This window comes from Halichoerus grypus, chromosome 13 (assembly GCF_964656455.1).
Source record: "Halichoerus grypus chromosome 13, mHalGry1.hap1.1, whole genome shotgun sequence".
Taxonomy (NCBI): domain Eukaryota; kingdom Metazoa; phylum Chordata; class Mammalia; order Carnivora; family Phocidae; genus Halichoerus; species Halichoerus grypus.
The window spans coordinates 37,876,163-37,893,738 of record NC_135724.1 but is presented as its reverse complement, the minus strand read 5'-3'; the positions used below and the strand labels follow the sequence as shown (position 1 = coordinate 37,893,738).

Here is a 17,576-nt window from a genome sequence, read left to right as displayed (position 1 = left end):
AAAATAAAAGATTTCTTTCTTGCTTGCACATGATTTGAGTCAGAATAAAATCATCTTGAGATTAACCAATGTATAGCTTGTGAAAAAATATGTTCTCAGTTCATAGGAAACTGGATGCTCACACCTTACACAGAAGACAGACCAAATTTTTTCTCTTGCCATAGGGCCATATTTGTTCAACAACAGGGAAACAAAGAATATATTGTTTTTTTCCAACAAGTTAAGTCACAGTAAATTTATAAGACACAATGGATTATGATGAAATGTAATGCAAGTTCAATCTTGATCCAATTTTCACTTTTATCCTATGTCCAAAAATATAGGGAAATATACCTCTAGATAGAGACCACATCACACTTACATAGAAATATTCTCCTGGGTTGGCGTATGTGAATTTGCAAGATTCCTAATACTGGTCAGTTTTGTAATTAAAAAAAAACAACAACATAAAACTTAGTGGTTTCTATTGGTTTATCAACTCTGGAGAAAAGTAATCAATCCAAAGGTTTTACAGATTGTCAGCATTTGTCCAAGCGCTATCTTTAATTTAACCAACTCAATTCTCCCTCCCCCATTTGCTATCTATGTGACCTTGGAGGATTTATTTCACCTCTCTAAATCTCAGGTTCCTCATTAAAAACAGGATATTACTAGTACCTACACATCACAGGATTGAAATGAGAAATTAATGAGATGGTGTTTAAGAACAAAAACTGATTGAAAATTATTTCCCAAAGAGAAAAATGCTATAATGTCAACTAGTGACTAAAGCATAGGCTATAATATGATTATATAGTTTAAAGGCTGTTTAATTTTTAAGATAAGTTTTTAAACTAATTAACCCTAAATGGCTACACCAGTTGTAAAACCTCACATGAGATCATTTTTGAGAGCTATTTTTGACAGCTGGGAAATTCAGGCATTTGAAAGCGTTTACTGAGACAGCACGAACCCTCTGACAGATGGGGAAAATAAAACCTTCACAGGCACTTAATTGTGAGTGCCTAAATATTGTACCTTCCAACATTTGATTACTTGAGTTTTAGTATTTTGTTTTTGTATTTTAAAATGCTATAAAAATTTATGTCTTCTATTGGGGAAAAAAAAAAGCTTTCATGGCCATCACTATAGTTTCTGAATGGTTTACGACTCAGTTATGCCTGATCCTCAAAAATCTCCTTTTAGACACTTTAATTTGTTTTTCCTCTAGACCAATATTTTAAAACCCTCATGTCTTAGTCTTCCTATTATAGAAAAACACACTAAATAACACAATATTGAGTAAAATAAAATGCAATCAACCATTTTAGTTTTGCAGTAAAGGCTGTACATTCAATAGATTTTAGGTAAAATTCTAACCATAATCCATCTTCAGTGTGTGTTGGGGAAGGTATGAAATATACAGAAAGATTTTAAATGATGTTCTGGCTTCCTTAATCTCTCTTAATTGACTATCTGCTTAACTCTAGGGTGATGCAGCAAACAGCCTAAGGTTATACCCACTTGGATTTTATAGGTAAAGAAATTGGGATATAGGTATGTAGATAAATAACTCTGAAATTGGTTATCAACCTTTGATCAAATCAACCACTTTTTATTGCTTTATTCTTAAGCCAAAATAAAAGAAACCAATTAAAAAAAAAGTGTGCCTGATATAACATCTTTCTACTTATGTTGTACTATAAGTACTTTATAGCATAAACTATGCTATATTCCCTTATATCTATCAGTTTAGAAGAGATATTTGTTAATAACAGTAATTGTAGCTATTTGATATACTGATTTAAAGTCTATTAATGTTCTTCCAATAACTTTGGGATAAGACCAAATAATACAACCAAGAGGAGCTCTAAACCAATGTATAATGTAAGAGTGTCAATTTACATGAAACAGGGTAATGCAAACAATATTCTGCTAAATAAAGAACTAAGTCATGTACTTAATTTTTTATGAAAACAACTATTTTTTTTTAGAGAGAGAAAAAAATTCACTAGTCAGCGGGGGGTGGGGGAGGGGGTGGGGAGAGGGGAGAAGAGAGAGGGGGAGAGGGAGTCCCAAGCAGGTTCCATGCCCAGCACAGAGCCCCATACCGGGCTCGATCTCAAGACCTGAGCAGAAATCAAGAGTCCGATGCCCTACCAACTGAGCCACACCAGCACCCCTAAAAACAACTATTTTTAAAAGGAAAATTGTTTGAAACACAGAATTAACCACAAACTGTATTTATTATTTTCATTACATAGATGTGTTCCTTATATTTTAACATAAAGGGGCCAAATTTCTCCTGTTTGACTCTTCCTGTTGTAAGAGAGAAATTTAAAGATTTTTTATTTATTGATTTGACAGAGAGAGACACAGCAAGAGAGGGAACACAAGCGGGGGGATGGGAGAGGGAGAAACAGGCTTCCCGCTGAGCAGGGAGCCCAATGTGGGGCTCCATCCCAGGACCCCAGGATCATGACCTGAGCTGAAGGCAGACACTTAACGACTGAGCCACCCAGGCACCCTTATAAGAGAGAAGTTTAAAAGGAAACTCTTGATATAGTTTTTGTCCTAGGGCAGTTGGTGACTAAAATACAGCTCATTGCTCTGAAATAGTTAATATTTTTCCCCCAAAGTTTCTGGTTTACAGAGTATTTTATGACTCATGAACTATATACGAATACTGACCATTTTTATCCTGACCATTTTTATCTAGAAATTAAAAGCTAGGCTTTTTTTTTTTTAGGCAGATGTGGAATACTTTGTTGAACCACAAAAGGATATTGATCTTTACATTGAGTTTAATAAGGATTTATAGTATCTACAAATTCTTGGTTGTTAAAGTTTTGCAGGATAGTCAATCCTTAATTCATAAAAACCTAGTATAAATCTTCAAATTATTCTCCAACCTTGGTTGTATTATAGATAATGTGATATGGGTATTCTGACCCACTTAAAGGATTTTAGCATAGTATTAGCATTCAATCTACTATAGGTCTTAAAGAAGTAAATAGTCACACAGTTTTATGGTTTTTGACTAGGGAAAATAAACAAAAAACATAATGAGAGATTATCTGATATTTTGAGGGGAAAGTAAATAAATTTCATGTTTTAGAAAATCATTATAGTGGACTCATTATTTATAAGTTCATATACTTGCTACATATATCACTATTCTGAGTTCATAAGAGAGAGAAAGACACAGAGCAAATGCTACACCAGAGATTAGAGAGGCAGAGAGGTGAAGACTAGGACTCACAGCTTACCTGAGCAGACGCCCACAAGCAGAAACCACTGCAGGAACCGGTCGGTGCTAGGGTAGGAAAACCTGAAGTGTAACTGATGAATTGCTGGAGACTCAGTGTTGACTCTCAGAATTAAAAACTCTAGGGGGACTCAGTTATAGGATAGAACCCAACAATATTGTGAACATTATGTCCAAAAGTTTGCCCAAGATTCCCAATATAAATATTGGAGAAAAATCCTCTCCTACTTCTGGCAGAGAGGAAAAGGAACCATTTTGAAATAAGCCAGAGCACTCTGTTCTTAAATAGGCCTGCCATCAGGAGAAACTAATTAACCAGAGCCCAGCCTGCTGGAGTTTTATCACAGCCTAACTGACATGGGGAAGGGAAATATCCAACTCTAGCACACTTAAACCAATCTGTCCCCCTGTCTCACCTAAGTGGGGAGGAAAAAACTGAAAAACACTTGTGAAGTTCACAGTCCAAGGTACAGGATCACTAAAAGACGGACACCTAATTATAGGACTAGAGAACATGCCCCTCCCCCTACACCTCCCAAAACATCATTACAGGCCTATTTACAGCAGTTCCTTTCACCAAGTACACTGAATCTGGCTATTCAGAAAAAATTATAACTCATACCAAAAAGCCAAAAATACAATTTGAAGATACAGAGCAGCATCAGAATCAGACATGACAGGGATTTTGGAATTAAATATATATATATATATACATATATATATATATACATATATATATATACATATATATATATATGCTTATGTATGTGTCTATATAAGTATTAATGACAGCAATAATACAAGGGATGGGAGGAAGGAATTAGGATATTTTGTTATTATAAGGTACTCACACTACTTGTGAAATGGGATAGTGTTATTTAAAAGTGGACTTGAATTAGTTGTAATGTATATTGCAAACTCTAGGGCAAGTACTGAAAAAAGTTTTTAAAAAGTATAATTGATATGCTAAAAGAGAAAATAGAATCATATAAAATGCTCAGTTAAAACCACAAAAGGCAGAAAAGAATGGAAAACAGAAAACAGAAACAAAGAAGGACAATAATAGAACATAGCAATAAAACATGGTAGATACTAACCCAACTATATCAATAATCTTATTGAATGTGGTCTAAATATACTGATTAAAAGACACAGATTGTCAAAGTAGATAAAAAAATATATAACCCAAGTAATGTATTATTACCAGAAACCCACTTTAAATATAAAGACACAGAAATTAAAAGTAAATGGATGGAGAAAAAAAAACAGCAGTAATCAAAAGAAAGTAGCTATATTATTTTTAGATAAAGCAGACTTCCAAGTAAGGAGAGTAATCAAGTACAAAGGAGGATATTACATAATGATAAGAGGTCAATTCCCCCAGAAGATATAACAATTCTTAACATGTATGTACTGAATAATTGATCTACATGATGCAAAAACTGATAGAATTGCAAAGAAAAATAGATGAATCCACTATCATAATTGGATGTTTCAACACCCCTCTCTCAGAAACAGATCCAGCAGTCAGAAACAACATCATCAATCAACTGGATATAACTGACCTCCATAGACTACTTCATATAATAGCAGAATACACATTTTTCTCAAGCTCATATGGAATATTCACATTCTGGGCCATAAAACACACCTTAACATATTTAAAATAATAGAAATCATACAATGTCTGTTTTCTAACAACAATGTAATTCAACTAGAAATCAATACCATAAGCTAACTAGAAAATCCCCCAAAACATGGCAATAAAAAACCACACTTCTTTTTTTTTTTTTTAAAGATTTTTTATTTATTTGAGAGAGAGAGAATGAGAGAGAGCAAGCACATGAGAGGGGGGAGGGTCAGAGGGAGAAGCAGACTCCCTGCCGAGCAGGGAGCCCGATGCGGGACTCGATCCAGGGACTCCAGGATCATGACCTGAGCCGAAGGCAGTCGCTTAACCAACTGAGCCACCCAGGCGCCCTAAAAAACCACACTTCTAAATAACATGGGTCAAAGAAGATATCACAAGAAAATTTTAAAAATATTTTGCAAATGAAAACACAACTTACCAACATCTGTAAGATGCATTTAAGCAGTACTTGGAATTTTACAGCATTGAACATATATATTAGAAAAGACAGAAGATCTAAAATTAATAATATATATTGTCTCCACCTTAGAAACTAGAAAAAGAGATGAATATTAAACACAAAGTAACCAGAAGAAAAGAAATAATGAAAATTAGAGCAGAAAGCAATAAAATTGAAAACAGGAAAACAACATAGAAAATCAACAAAACCAAAAGATGGTTCTTTGAAAAAATCAGTAAAATCAACAAGCCTCTAGCCAAGCTTAGAGAAAGAAAAAGAGAGAGCACACTAATTACTAATATCAGAAATGAAGGACAGGACATTGCTACAGATCTCATGGACATAAAAGGATAATAAAGAGAGGTGTATGGGTGGCTTAGTTAAGCGTCCAACTCTTGATCTCAGCTCAGGTCTTGATCTCAGGGTCATGAATTTAAGCTCCCCAAAAAGGATAAATAAAGGGATACTATGAACAATTCTATGCCCACAGATTCAAAAACATGGATGAGATGGACCAATTCCTTGAAAAACAGTGGGAAAACTCATGTAAGAAGAAATGATGCCCAGATATGTTCACTGGTAAATTCTACTAAACATTAAGGAAGAAATTATATCAATTCTCTATACTGTGGACACCTGGGTGGCTCAGTCGGTTAAGCATCTGCCTTCAGCTGAGGTCATGTTCCCAGGGTCCTGGGAACGAGTCCGGCATCGGACTCCCTGCTCAGCGGGGAGCCTGCTTCTCCTTCTGCCTGCTGCGCGCCCTCTCTCTCTGACAAATAAATAAATAAAATTTTTTAAAAAATTCTCTACACTCATTTCCAGAGAATAGAAACAGAGAGACAATATTCCCTAACTCATTCTATGAGGTCCACATAATGCAAATATCAAAACCAAAACCAGTAAAACTATAGACCAGTATCTTTTATGAACATGGAGAAAAAAAAATTCTCAACAAAATATTAGTAAATTTACTCCAAAAAAGTATAAGGGGCACCTGGGTGTTTCAGTCAGTTAAGCGTCCGACCCTTGGGTTCAGCTCAGGTCATGGCCTCAGGGTCCTGGGATCAAGCCCCATATCAGGCTCCAAGCTCAGCAGGGAGTTGGCTTGAGGATTATCTCTCTCTCTCTCTCTCCCTTCCCACCTCCGTTTATGCTCCTCTCTCTCTCACTCTCTCAAATAAATAAATAATCTTTTTTTTAAGTATAAAGAAATGACACACCAAAACAAAGCAAGAGTTCCCGCAGGTTGCAAGTAGGTTCGACATTCAAATATCAATTAATGTAATCTATCACATCAACAGAATAAAAAAAAATTAATGATCATATCAATCAAGAAAAAGCATTTGACAAAATCAACACCGAATATTCAAGATAAAAATTCTCTGTAAACTATAGGAATAGAGGGAAACATTCTCAACTCGATAAGACAATCAATAAAAACCACAGCTGACATCTTACTTGATGATGAGAAACTTGAAAGTTTTCCACTAAGATCAGGTACAAGGCAAGAATGTCACCTTTCACCACTCCTTTTCAATATTCTACTGGAAGGACTTGCTAATGCAATAAGGCAAAAGAAAGCAAACAAAAGTATACACATTGGGAAGGAAGATATAAAACTGTTATTGTTCGCCAATTACATGATCATCTATGTAAAAATCTGAAAGAATGGACAATAAAAGCCCTGAACTAACAGATGATTATAGCAAGTTTTGAGGTTACACACTAGTGATCTCGATCCAGCCATCTGTGCACCAGAGGCCACTTCAAGGAAAGCATATTGTAGTGTGTGGGCAAAAATGAACGGGCTGAGTTGGGGAGGCTTGGAGCTGCCCTAATGCCCCAAGGCATACTAAAATCAAAAGATTTCGGCTTTTATCAGTAAATCGGAGTGCAGTTACAGTTACAGTGATTTCCCCACTCTACTCAAGAAACAAGAAAAAACTTAATTTCTTGCTCCTTCTTGGAGAAGGACAGGCAATACAATGCTCACTTAAGTATCAAGACTTAGGTTTCCAGATCAAAAAATAAGGCCCAAATGTTGTTAATGAAATATAAAATTCTCATGTAGACCATAAGGTGGACTTGGAAGAATAAGATCATGGAGCATGCTATGATTCACTTTATGTTTCTGAGGTAAATAAAACCTTAGCCAGAGAAGTAAAATGGATACTATGAATATTATTCTTCCCACCTTCCCTATCCTACACAGGATATCACTAGACCTGTCTCCTCTCCTCCTTTGGAATTCTCTCTTCTTTTGAAGCGCCCAAGAAACTAGATAGAGGTGAAGAGTTTCAGAGGATGCCAGAAGTATGAAATGCTTAAGCATAAGAATGTACTTGATTCTTGATCATTTCTTTAGGGAAAGATAACTCATCCCAGGAAATGGCCCATGCAGGGAAGCCCTGATCACTTATGATAAGTCAAAATAGGAGCTACTGGGAACTGGTAGGAGGAAGCCGTCTTTCATGGTCATTGCGATTGTGGGCATCACATTCATCATGGACTACTGAAATACAAGAAGCATCCACCCAACGATAACTACAGATCTGGGGCCGTGAGGAACCACCAGTAGAGATGATGTGGCTTTTGACCCAGCTGAAGAGTGAAAAGATTGATTATTCAGATTTATATACCTATTTCCAACTAAGGTAGCTACACATGCATCTTATGGGAAAAGAAAAGAAGACACCTATACTAATGGTACATACATTTTATTTATTGGAATTCTGTCAAAGGCTAAAGAATGAAAAGTACTTTGAAAACCCCTATATATACCATCTTCCCTTTCTGTGGACAATGGCACCAAGTATAATTTGAAAACTCCATCAGAATTATTTGAAATAGATGTATAAAATCAATGGCAAAAGTCATCCTGAATCAAAGCCTAAAATACAGACTGATTAGTGTAAAGGGATTTGCTGCAATTCAACACTGCATCTTAGTGAGATGAATGATAGCATCTGTTAATAATTATGAGCCAGCTGGGTAGGAGAAATAATAGAAATCCGTAACACACAATATCTTTAAGCAACACAATAAAGACAGTTTGCTAGATGCTGAATCAATAGATAAATAACTTTTAATACAGGATCTATTAATAGGACTTTAAATTGTTATTGTATGGCATCAGACAAAAAGAATGTGTTTTCATGAATAGTGCCTAGGCCAGCAAAGAGCTGCTAAGGATATTCACTTAACCTTATTATAATGTTTACTTTCTGTACAGACACAGATGGTAGATGATATTCTTATGCTCAGCATATTTCAGTGGTTAAAGTCAAATGTTTATAAAACCCAAAGCAAATTCCTTAGGAAACCATTAAGGCGGTATAACAATTCATTATTAATAATTAATGAATTAATATTAGTAAAAGTAATTTGGACAATTTCTGATCTACAGAAGCACTATACAAGTGTTTGACAAAATAAAAATAACTATGTTAGGGTTACTTCTATATTGACATCCCCCTAAAGCTGTGGCATAATTATGATGTATGATATGTCACGTACAATGTCTAAAAAGTTAGGTATAATCTTTTTAGCCTTTTTTTTCTCCCACTTATAATAACATAGCAGAATGTAACTGATTTAATTATTTTGTTTAACAAATATTTATTGAGCACTTATTATATACCAAGCATTGTTCTGAGGACTAGAGATGTAGTAACAAGATAAAACCCAAGATCCTACTCTTCTAAGGAAGGAATCTTCTACTAGGGGAGGAATATAATCAGGAGACAATTAACCAGGGGTAATTTCAGACACTGATAAGAATCATGAAAAAAATCAAATAAGGTATTATAATAGTAATGGGACGTTGAAGCTGTCAGTTTACTAACATCAAAACAACTTTATAAAATAATTCCTTTTGGAAAATAGAAGCCAACTAATTTTTCATACTTGACTTCTAATCATTCTTGGTCACTGCACAAAATATAAATATTTCATCCATTCTCTTGAACATCCTACCATGTTACACATCCTTTCACATAGTTTACGCTCCCCCATCTCTGAAACCGCCCATTTCATGGCAAGCACACCCTGCCACTTTAACCTTTGCAGAAGAGAACATGCTTCCTTCCTTTCTTTGCCATATGTTAAACATAGCCCTTGCTGAGACCATTGCCTTAATGTCTGAGTAGGGAAGAAACTGATCCTCCCCAGGCTAGTCAATTCTTAGTGACAGCACAGAGCTTAGCCTGAATCATGCCTTTGATCAGAAAACTAGATAACCCAGAGCCAAATCCCTTCTATGTGGCTCATATACTCCAGGAGGCGATATTATTCTTAGTCATCTCAGAGCCAGGTACCAGGCAACTAAGGACTACTAGGATAGCTTAGAGTCTGCTGAAATTATTCAAATTAACCAACCTAAATTGTCTGCTCTGCCCTGCCTTGCTTTTCTTACAGAAACTCCAGTTAAGGCCATGGAGTAGGCCCCTTGCTGTTGCCCCTTCTTCCTCCTGACCAACACTGGTGCTTTCTCATGTGGCCCTGCCTGGTGAGCCATGTCTCCAGTTCCTAGGACTTGTGAGTATAACACACTTTGCTCTTTTGAGCCTCTTCTGTGTCTTCTCTGGTGGCTGCATATGACTGACCATCACCTAGGGAGACTAGATCCACATTGCCCCTTCCTAACATTTAGTTTTCCACTATTATGTGAAAACAACCTTCTTTGAAGTCTGTCTTGTCCAGTTTTATAGCCCCTGATCTTTCCTTATTTATTATTTTACCTGCAGTTCAGTTCCCTGTATTTCAAGACTTATTTATCACCTGGCCCACAGTCTCCCTTTCTACCAAATGACACCATTTTCCTGAATTACTTCAATGTCCTTAAAGATGATGTATTCATCATCCCAGCCTCATAACACTGTGTACTCCTCAATTCAAATGACATTCATTTCATTTTAAATGACAGGTCATTTCAGGCACATACAAATAAGATCATATCCTAGACCGCGTTATCGCAAGAAATGATTCTTCTTTCGAAATACAAAACCTCAATTTTCAATTCTCTGCTTATAAATTATTATCTTCACAACTTTGTCACTATCTCCCACCCACTGTCTTTTAGCTGTCTTCATTAAGTTTTCCAATTCTTTAACCAAAATTTCTCCCAATTTACCAATCCCCGCCCGTTTTCATTACCTTTCGTTCAACCTAAAAAGATTATCATAACTCTAAGTACCCCTTTACCAATGCCCACAACTAACTTATCCCTTGATCTTTAGCTGAATTCAAAAGAGAAAACACACACCTTGTATCACTAATGGAGCCTGCCTCACAATCTAGGAAAGCTACACACCTGTGAGAGATGGCGTCTTCTCAATGTTGTGGTTGCCAGCCCCCAGAGGGCTCCATATCTGGTCCAATTCCTATTATCATTAGAGTCAAAACTTCCCCGCCTCTTTATGTTCTCAAGGTAATACTACTTTCATTCCCCCCATCCTTCACAGTTAAAATCCCTCAACATCCTGCCTCCCTATCTACAAAGAGAACTTATTTCCCCTGCATCCATCTTCCTCTTATCCTTGTTCAGGGTTTCTCATTGACTTCTCAATCTTTTCACTGATCTCACTGCTCCCCCTAGTTTTGCTCAACTTCAATCCAGTTTCCATACATCTGCAAGGCTATGACTACATGTCACAATATAAAAGAGATACCCCTGTTTTGAATCCTTCAGTTACTCGCTACCTTCAGGTTGAAGTCCGATAGCCCTACAATGATGAACCCTCCCTCCTGTCAAGCCTCTTTCTTTGCCTCTGTGCTCACCTTCCCCCACCTTGGTCTAAGAAGCCTGTGGTCCAGCTGTACTGGCATGGTTGTATCATCCTGTTCCTATCATGTCTTCTTAATTTTCTCTTCTTCATACACATTACTCCCTCAGCTTTGTCAACTGGTGAACTCCTCCTATTCATCTTTCAAGATTCTCCACAAGGAAGTCTTAACTGATCCCCACCTGCCCTTTTCAAATGGGTTAGGCATCTTTTTGTGTGTATTTCACATCACAAACATTAATCCATTTTCTCTTAATAATTTCTACTTGTCTGCCTCCCCTCTACATGAAGTGCCTTTTGAGGAAAATCAGTTTCATCTTTGAGTCTCCACGACCTACTACAGTGTGAAAGAGAATGATTATTTAACAACTAATTCTGGCAATTTTCATATGAACAAAACGTTTTCACCTGTTTATTTAGATATACTGTGTGATCCTACTATTTTATATTGCTCCACTTTCTTGGAACTTTCATGTTAAAACCCCTGAGGAAAATTTTATTTATAAGTTAATGCATATTTTCATTTCAAATTTCAGTTTGCTTTAAAAGATAATGAAAAAAAAGATAATGGTGAAAATAACAAATAATCTAGTGCACTTATCTCTATTCTTTAATAACCACTGTTTTCCAACCATTAAATGATCTTGTGTACTTGGCTTCTCTAGAATACATCTTATTATTTTTAAATTGAAATAATAACATAGCATTTTTTTTTTTTTTTACAATTATGGGTGGCAGTCAATGTTAGCCTGTGTGTTGGGGAGGGAGCAAGGTAAATAGGGACAGGATAAGTGAATCAAAACAGCAGAATTACCATTAACTAATGATTTTAGCTCTGTGATGTTCAATACAATAGCTTCTAGCCACATGAGTCTACTTAATTTTAAATTAACTAAAATTAAAAATCCAGTTCTTTAGTCATACTAGCCATATTTCCCATGCTCAATAGCCACATGTGGCCAGTGGTTACCATACTGGACTGTGCAGATAATTGCTGTCATCACAAAAATTTCTACTGGACAGTGCTGATCCAGCTAAACTGAATTCTATACCATAAATGGACAGGTATCTATGGAGACATAAATTGAGACTAAATTAAATCCTAGGTTTTTCCACTTAATATATCTGCAAGTAAAATTAATAAAATCATTTTTGTAGAATTAGTAGTATCATCTCTAATTGCAAACAGCCAAGTTCTTCAAGCAGATATCGCTAAGCTTTTTATGGAAAATACTTGACATTACAGATTCAGAGGTTAATTCTCCCATCAGTGCATGCATAAATCTTCTATAAATGTTAATAGGAGAATGTTAATGAAAAACCTCTAAAATCGACACGAGAATAGTTTCTTCACTATGAAAATCTATTTTCTCTTCATTTGGAACTACTTAACTTGAAATTGTACTTAGCAGTTGCATAATTTTAAGTTCTTATTTATAATTAAATAAAATATCTTTTTAATGTTTTAACCCCATGTCTATTTTTCTTTTGAAGTTCAAAATTTGGGATGATGTATGATAAATTGAGAATATTGCCCTAAAAATTCATTTCACAGTTTAATAATTCCACTTAACCTCATATTTGTTTAGTTTTCTTGTTTTCTTTTTTTCATAAATGATTAGCCCTACAAAATATTCCTGAAAAAAGCAATGCTCTTTCTCTACAAAATGTGATCCACAGAGGTAATGAGGAGAAATGTTGACTTTCTGTGAAGTTCAGTTTGACCTAGCTCTCCTATCCTATCTGTACTGCATCTTGGTCATATACACACTTAACCTAAAAGATATGATGAGAGCTCATAGGAATTAAAAATAATTTATTTCAAAATGAATAAAAAATCAAGATAAAGCACACATGTTCCCAGACATAGTTCAAAGCTATGACGGCGTGATGCTGAGATCCTGAGTGTAGTCCCCAGGAAAGGAGCTTGGTAGTGCACTCTTGCTAATCAGGGTATGTGCTGCCTCTATCACAGCTTGCTATAAACAAATGCTGAATGCTATTTCCACTTTTTACCTTTTTACACAAAAAAGAGAAAATTCTCTTTAGATTTCTTTCAGTTAGTGAAAGAGGTACTAATATAGGCCTTTCATAAAAAGGAATGGTGTAAGACAAACTTTCAAGAAGGAGGGAATACCTGTAATAGCACAAAGGAGACGGATGAGAGCAAAGCTCTACTAGGTTAAGGAAAATGACACCAGACTTGACACCAGACTTGAGCCCAGAGGAACAAAGGAAGAGAGCCAGAAATGATAAATAAGGTAAATATAGAAAAAACTATATATACTAGGTTCTCCTTTCCTTGCTCATATTCTTTAAAAGTGATAAGATTATGTAAGGTAATAATTATAACAATGTACTGTAATATTTATGGATATAATGTAACAATAATAGTACCAAAAAAAAAAAAAAAAAAGGAAAAGAGCTATATAGAAGTACTATTTCTGTTTCTCACTGGAAATTAAGATACATGATAGGACCTGGAACAACCACTAAGGAAATAATTCAAAAAAGAACAAAAAAATCATTAAAGAAGTTAAAATGCTACATTAAAAATATTTATTCAAAGCAAAAGAAAAGAGTAAAGGAGAAATAGAACAAAAAAGACATGAGACATGTAGAAAGCAAAAGGCAAAATGGCAGATACAGATCCAACAATATCAATAACAACATTAAATGTGAATGTTTTAAAGAATCCAATTAAAAGACAGAGATTGCTTAAAGGGGCCCGAGGGAAGGCGAGGAGCTGCTGATGGCCGGAAAGAAAATGGGTGAGTCTTTGGTGGTTTGTGATGTCACTGAAGATTTAGTGGAAAAGATGAGAAAGTTTTGTTTTCACAAAGAAACGAACAATGCCGCCATTATAATGAAAATTGATAAGGATAAACGCCTGGTGGTACTGGATGAAGAGCTTGAGGGCATTTCACTGGATGAACTTAAAGATGAACTGCCTGAACGACAACCTCACTTCATTGTGTATAGTTATAAATACCAACATGAGGATGGAAGAGTTTCATATCCTCTGTGCTTTATTTTCTCCAGTCCTGTTGGGTGTAAGCCTGAACAACAGATGATGTATGCTGGGAGTAAGAATAAGCTAGTCCAAACAGCTGAACTAACCAAGGTATTTGAAATAAGAAATGCCGAAGACCTAACTGAAGAGTGGTTACGTGAGAAACTTGGATTTTTCCACTAATGTGAACTGTGTTTCTAAAGTATTTATGTATTAACCTGACCATACTGGAACCAGACATAAATACTTATGCCTAAAAATGCACTGTTATTTACAGTTGGTTTCCTGCAGTAAAGAAAAATTCCTCATTTGTTCAAAGTTTGAACAAAGGGGAAATCATTTTCATAGTAATGAAACTTTGTGAAGTGTTTCCTTATATTTGTAATTGTTAGGTGGACTACTTCTCTCCAGGGACTTTTGCACTCTTGTGACTGATTTCTATAACTTACAGTTCAGAATTTGTTACTATTTACAGACACCATTGGAAAGTGGGTATTAGATTGTGATAGACAACAGTTGCCTCCTTTTGACAAATACTGGATATTAGCAGTTTATATATGAAAATAGCATATTATCACTTGTCAAATCTTTAAAATTTATTTGGGGTAAAAGACTTGAATGACCCAATTTAGAGCCATGAAAAATAATTTACTGTAGTGTAAGTTGCATTACAAGTACACTTGTCATCAATTCCGTACGTTCTTTGGTTTCCTATATCTTTTTAATCAAGTCCAGAAACTTTGTTCATCAGTCATTCATTCTTAAGGTCTGGGAGTTAGATTTTATAGTAGTTATGACTATTATGTTTTCTTCTTACAGGAAATAGCATCTTAGTCTTGGAAATTGATAGGTTGGAACTAATCAAGGGCTTCATTCCTGGTTGTGTCATAGCTAGATAGTTTTGGATCTAGGTTAATAACACTTTATTTATAAAGCACCTCTTGATGTTTTCCTGTGAACACAAGTTATTTTAAATGTGTTAATACTGTGCCTTTGATTTGTTAGCTTTAAAGTTAGTTTAAGACTTTTACACTGCCAGTATTCCAGATTTGGTGAAATTAATACATTTGTAAAGGGTCCAAGTAAAACAATTTTCTAATGTGTGTATCTGAAATTTGTAATAAAATCAACTTCAAAAATTCCAACTATCTGCTTGCATTGGTGAATATATGGCAGTTGAGAACTATAATTTGGGGTGTATTTATGATTACCTTTGTGCCATAAGAAAAATTACTTACCTTAAAACCTTGGCCAGAGTTAATAACATTAACACATTAATAGAAATTGCATCTTATATCCTAAATGTCAGAAGATATTCCAAACTGGACATCCATCATAAAGCAAGGATTCTAGTATATAGTGTACTTTAAGAACAACATATTAGTAACTGTTTACCATTAATTTGACAAAAGATCTTGAGACTGTAAAGACTAACCAAATTTGGTGAGCGAATTCTTATATTAAGAATATCTTAGTCAAAGATACAAATGTAGTGATCCAAAGGGGTACATGCACCCCGATGTTTATAGCAGCAATGTCCACAATAGCCAAACTATGGAAAGAGCCAAGATGTCCATCGACAGATGAATGGATAAAGAAGATGTGGTATATATATACAATGGAATATTATGCAACCATCAAAAGGAATGAAATCTTGCCATTTGCAACAACGTGGATGGAACTGGAGGGTTTTATGCTGAGTGAAATAAGTCAATCAGAGAAAGACACGTCTCATGTGATCTCACTGATATGAGGAATTCTTAATCTCAGGAAACAAATTGAGGGTTCCTAGAGTGGTGGAGGGTGGGAGGGATGGGGTGGCTGGGTGATAGACACTGGGGAGGGTATGTGCTATGGTGAGCTCTGTGAATTGTGTAAGACTGTTGAATCACAGACCTATACCTCTGAAAGAAATAATACATTATATGTTAAAAAAAAAAAAAAAAGAAGACGATAGTAGGAAGGGAAAATGAAGGGGGGGAATTCGGAGGGGGAGACGAACCATGAGAGACTATGGACTCTGAGAAACAAAATGAGGGTTCTAGAGGGGAGGGGGGTGGAGGGATGGGTTAGCCTGGTGATGGGTATTAACGAGGGCATGTATTGAATGGAGCACTGGGTGTTATATGCAAACAATGAATCATGGAACACTACATCAAAAATAAATGATGTAATGTATGGTGATTAACATAACATAATAAAAAAAAGAATATCTTAGTCATTTCAAAACTAGAAAGGCATTATTTTATGTTGGTGTATTTTTCATTTATATATTCTTTGCATTTTTTTGAGGTTTCTGTGCCGACACTAATAAAGAGGTAAAGATAGTTGGAATTTTCACAATATTGAATCTTCTGTGGCCAGCACTGTTTGGCTTCACTAATCTAAAAACCAGGAAGCAATAGGAAGTTAGTAGGAGATCAGGAAGTGCTAGAGTGGGCATTTGTTTTGGTTAATGAATGGGAAGGACTCTTTTTTCCAATTTCCAGAGAGAGAGAACTTCAAACCCAGGAAGTTTACGAATTCTTTAAACAGCTATTTTGGTACTGGAGAATAATGCTTACAATTCTGTGGAAATGCAGATATAACCCAAGTGAATGGAGAGTGTTTTTAATGTTTTCAAATGAAGGAAATGAGATTTCATTTCACCATGTTGGCAGCAATAGGAGAAACTAGTGCTGCAAGAATGTATTTTTTTTATGAGGTTCCTTATTTTATCTTACATGTTTTAGTTTTTTTGTTTTGTTTTTAAATTTGAAAGTCCTCCATATTGTCAGATGATACTGACTTCCATAAACAGAATGTAGTTCCCCTGTTCTCTAACAGGGACAAAAAGCTGTGAGAAATCATGCTTTTTTGAGCTTGTTTGACTCCTTATCAATAACACGTATTTTGCAAGACAATAGATTATGATTGGGGAATCAGTAGAACATGTTTTGACTCCCTCTGTCCTATAGGGAGACTTAAAAATCCTATGCTCTAGAGTATTCTCAGACTTTTTTTTTTTTTTTTTAAGATTTTATTTATTTATTTGACAGAGAGATAGAGAGAGAGAACAAGTAGGCAGAGAGGCAGACGGAGGGAGAGGGAGAAGCAGGCTCCCCGGCGAGCAGGGAGCCCGATGCGGGGCTCGATCCCAGGACCCTGGGATCATGACCTGAGCCGAAGGCAGCTGCTTAACCAACTGAGCCACCCAGGCGCCCCAGTATTCTCAGACTTTTATATAAATTTCCCTCCCATATAATCAAATTTTGCATTGTTCTTTTCAAGTATATGTTCAATTTGCTCTCTTTTTCTGCCTTCTCTCAAATAGTAACTCCAGATTGGATAATTCCAGTTTTTACATTCCATAGCTTTCTGGTGCAGCATTCCCATTCATATTTTAATCTTTCCCTTTTGGCATCAGCTTTTTTCTTGGGAACCTCCTTCATGGTCTTCTA

General features: G+C 35.6%; 1 protein-coding gene and 1 pseudogene across 9 annotated transcripts in view; one reads left to right on the top strand and one right to left on the bottom strand.

Annotated features, from left to right (window-relative positions):
• Positions 1-17,576, bottom strand: part of NOL4 (nucleolar protein 4) — a 410,691-nt gene that overhangs the window by 162,513 nt on the left and 230,602 nt on the right. The gene's annotated exons all lie outside the window — the stretch shown is intronic.
• LOC118552747 (glia maturation factor beta pseudogene) lies at positions 13,831-14,558 on the top strand (annotated as a pseudogene).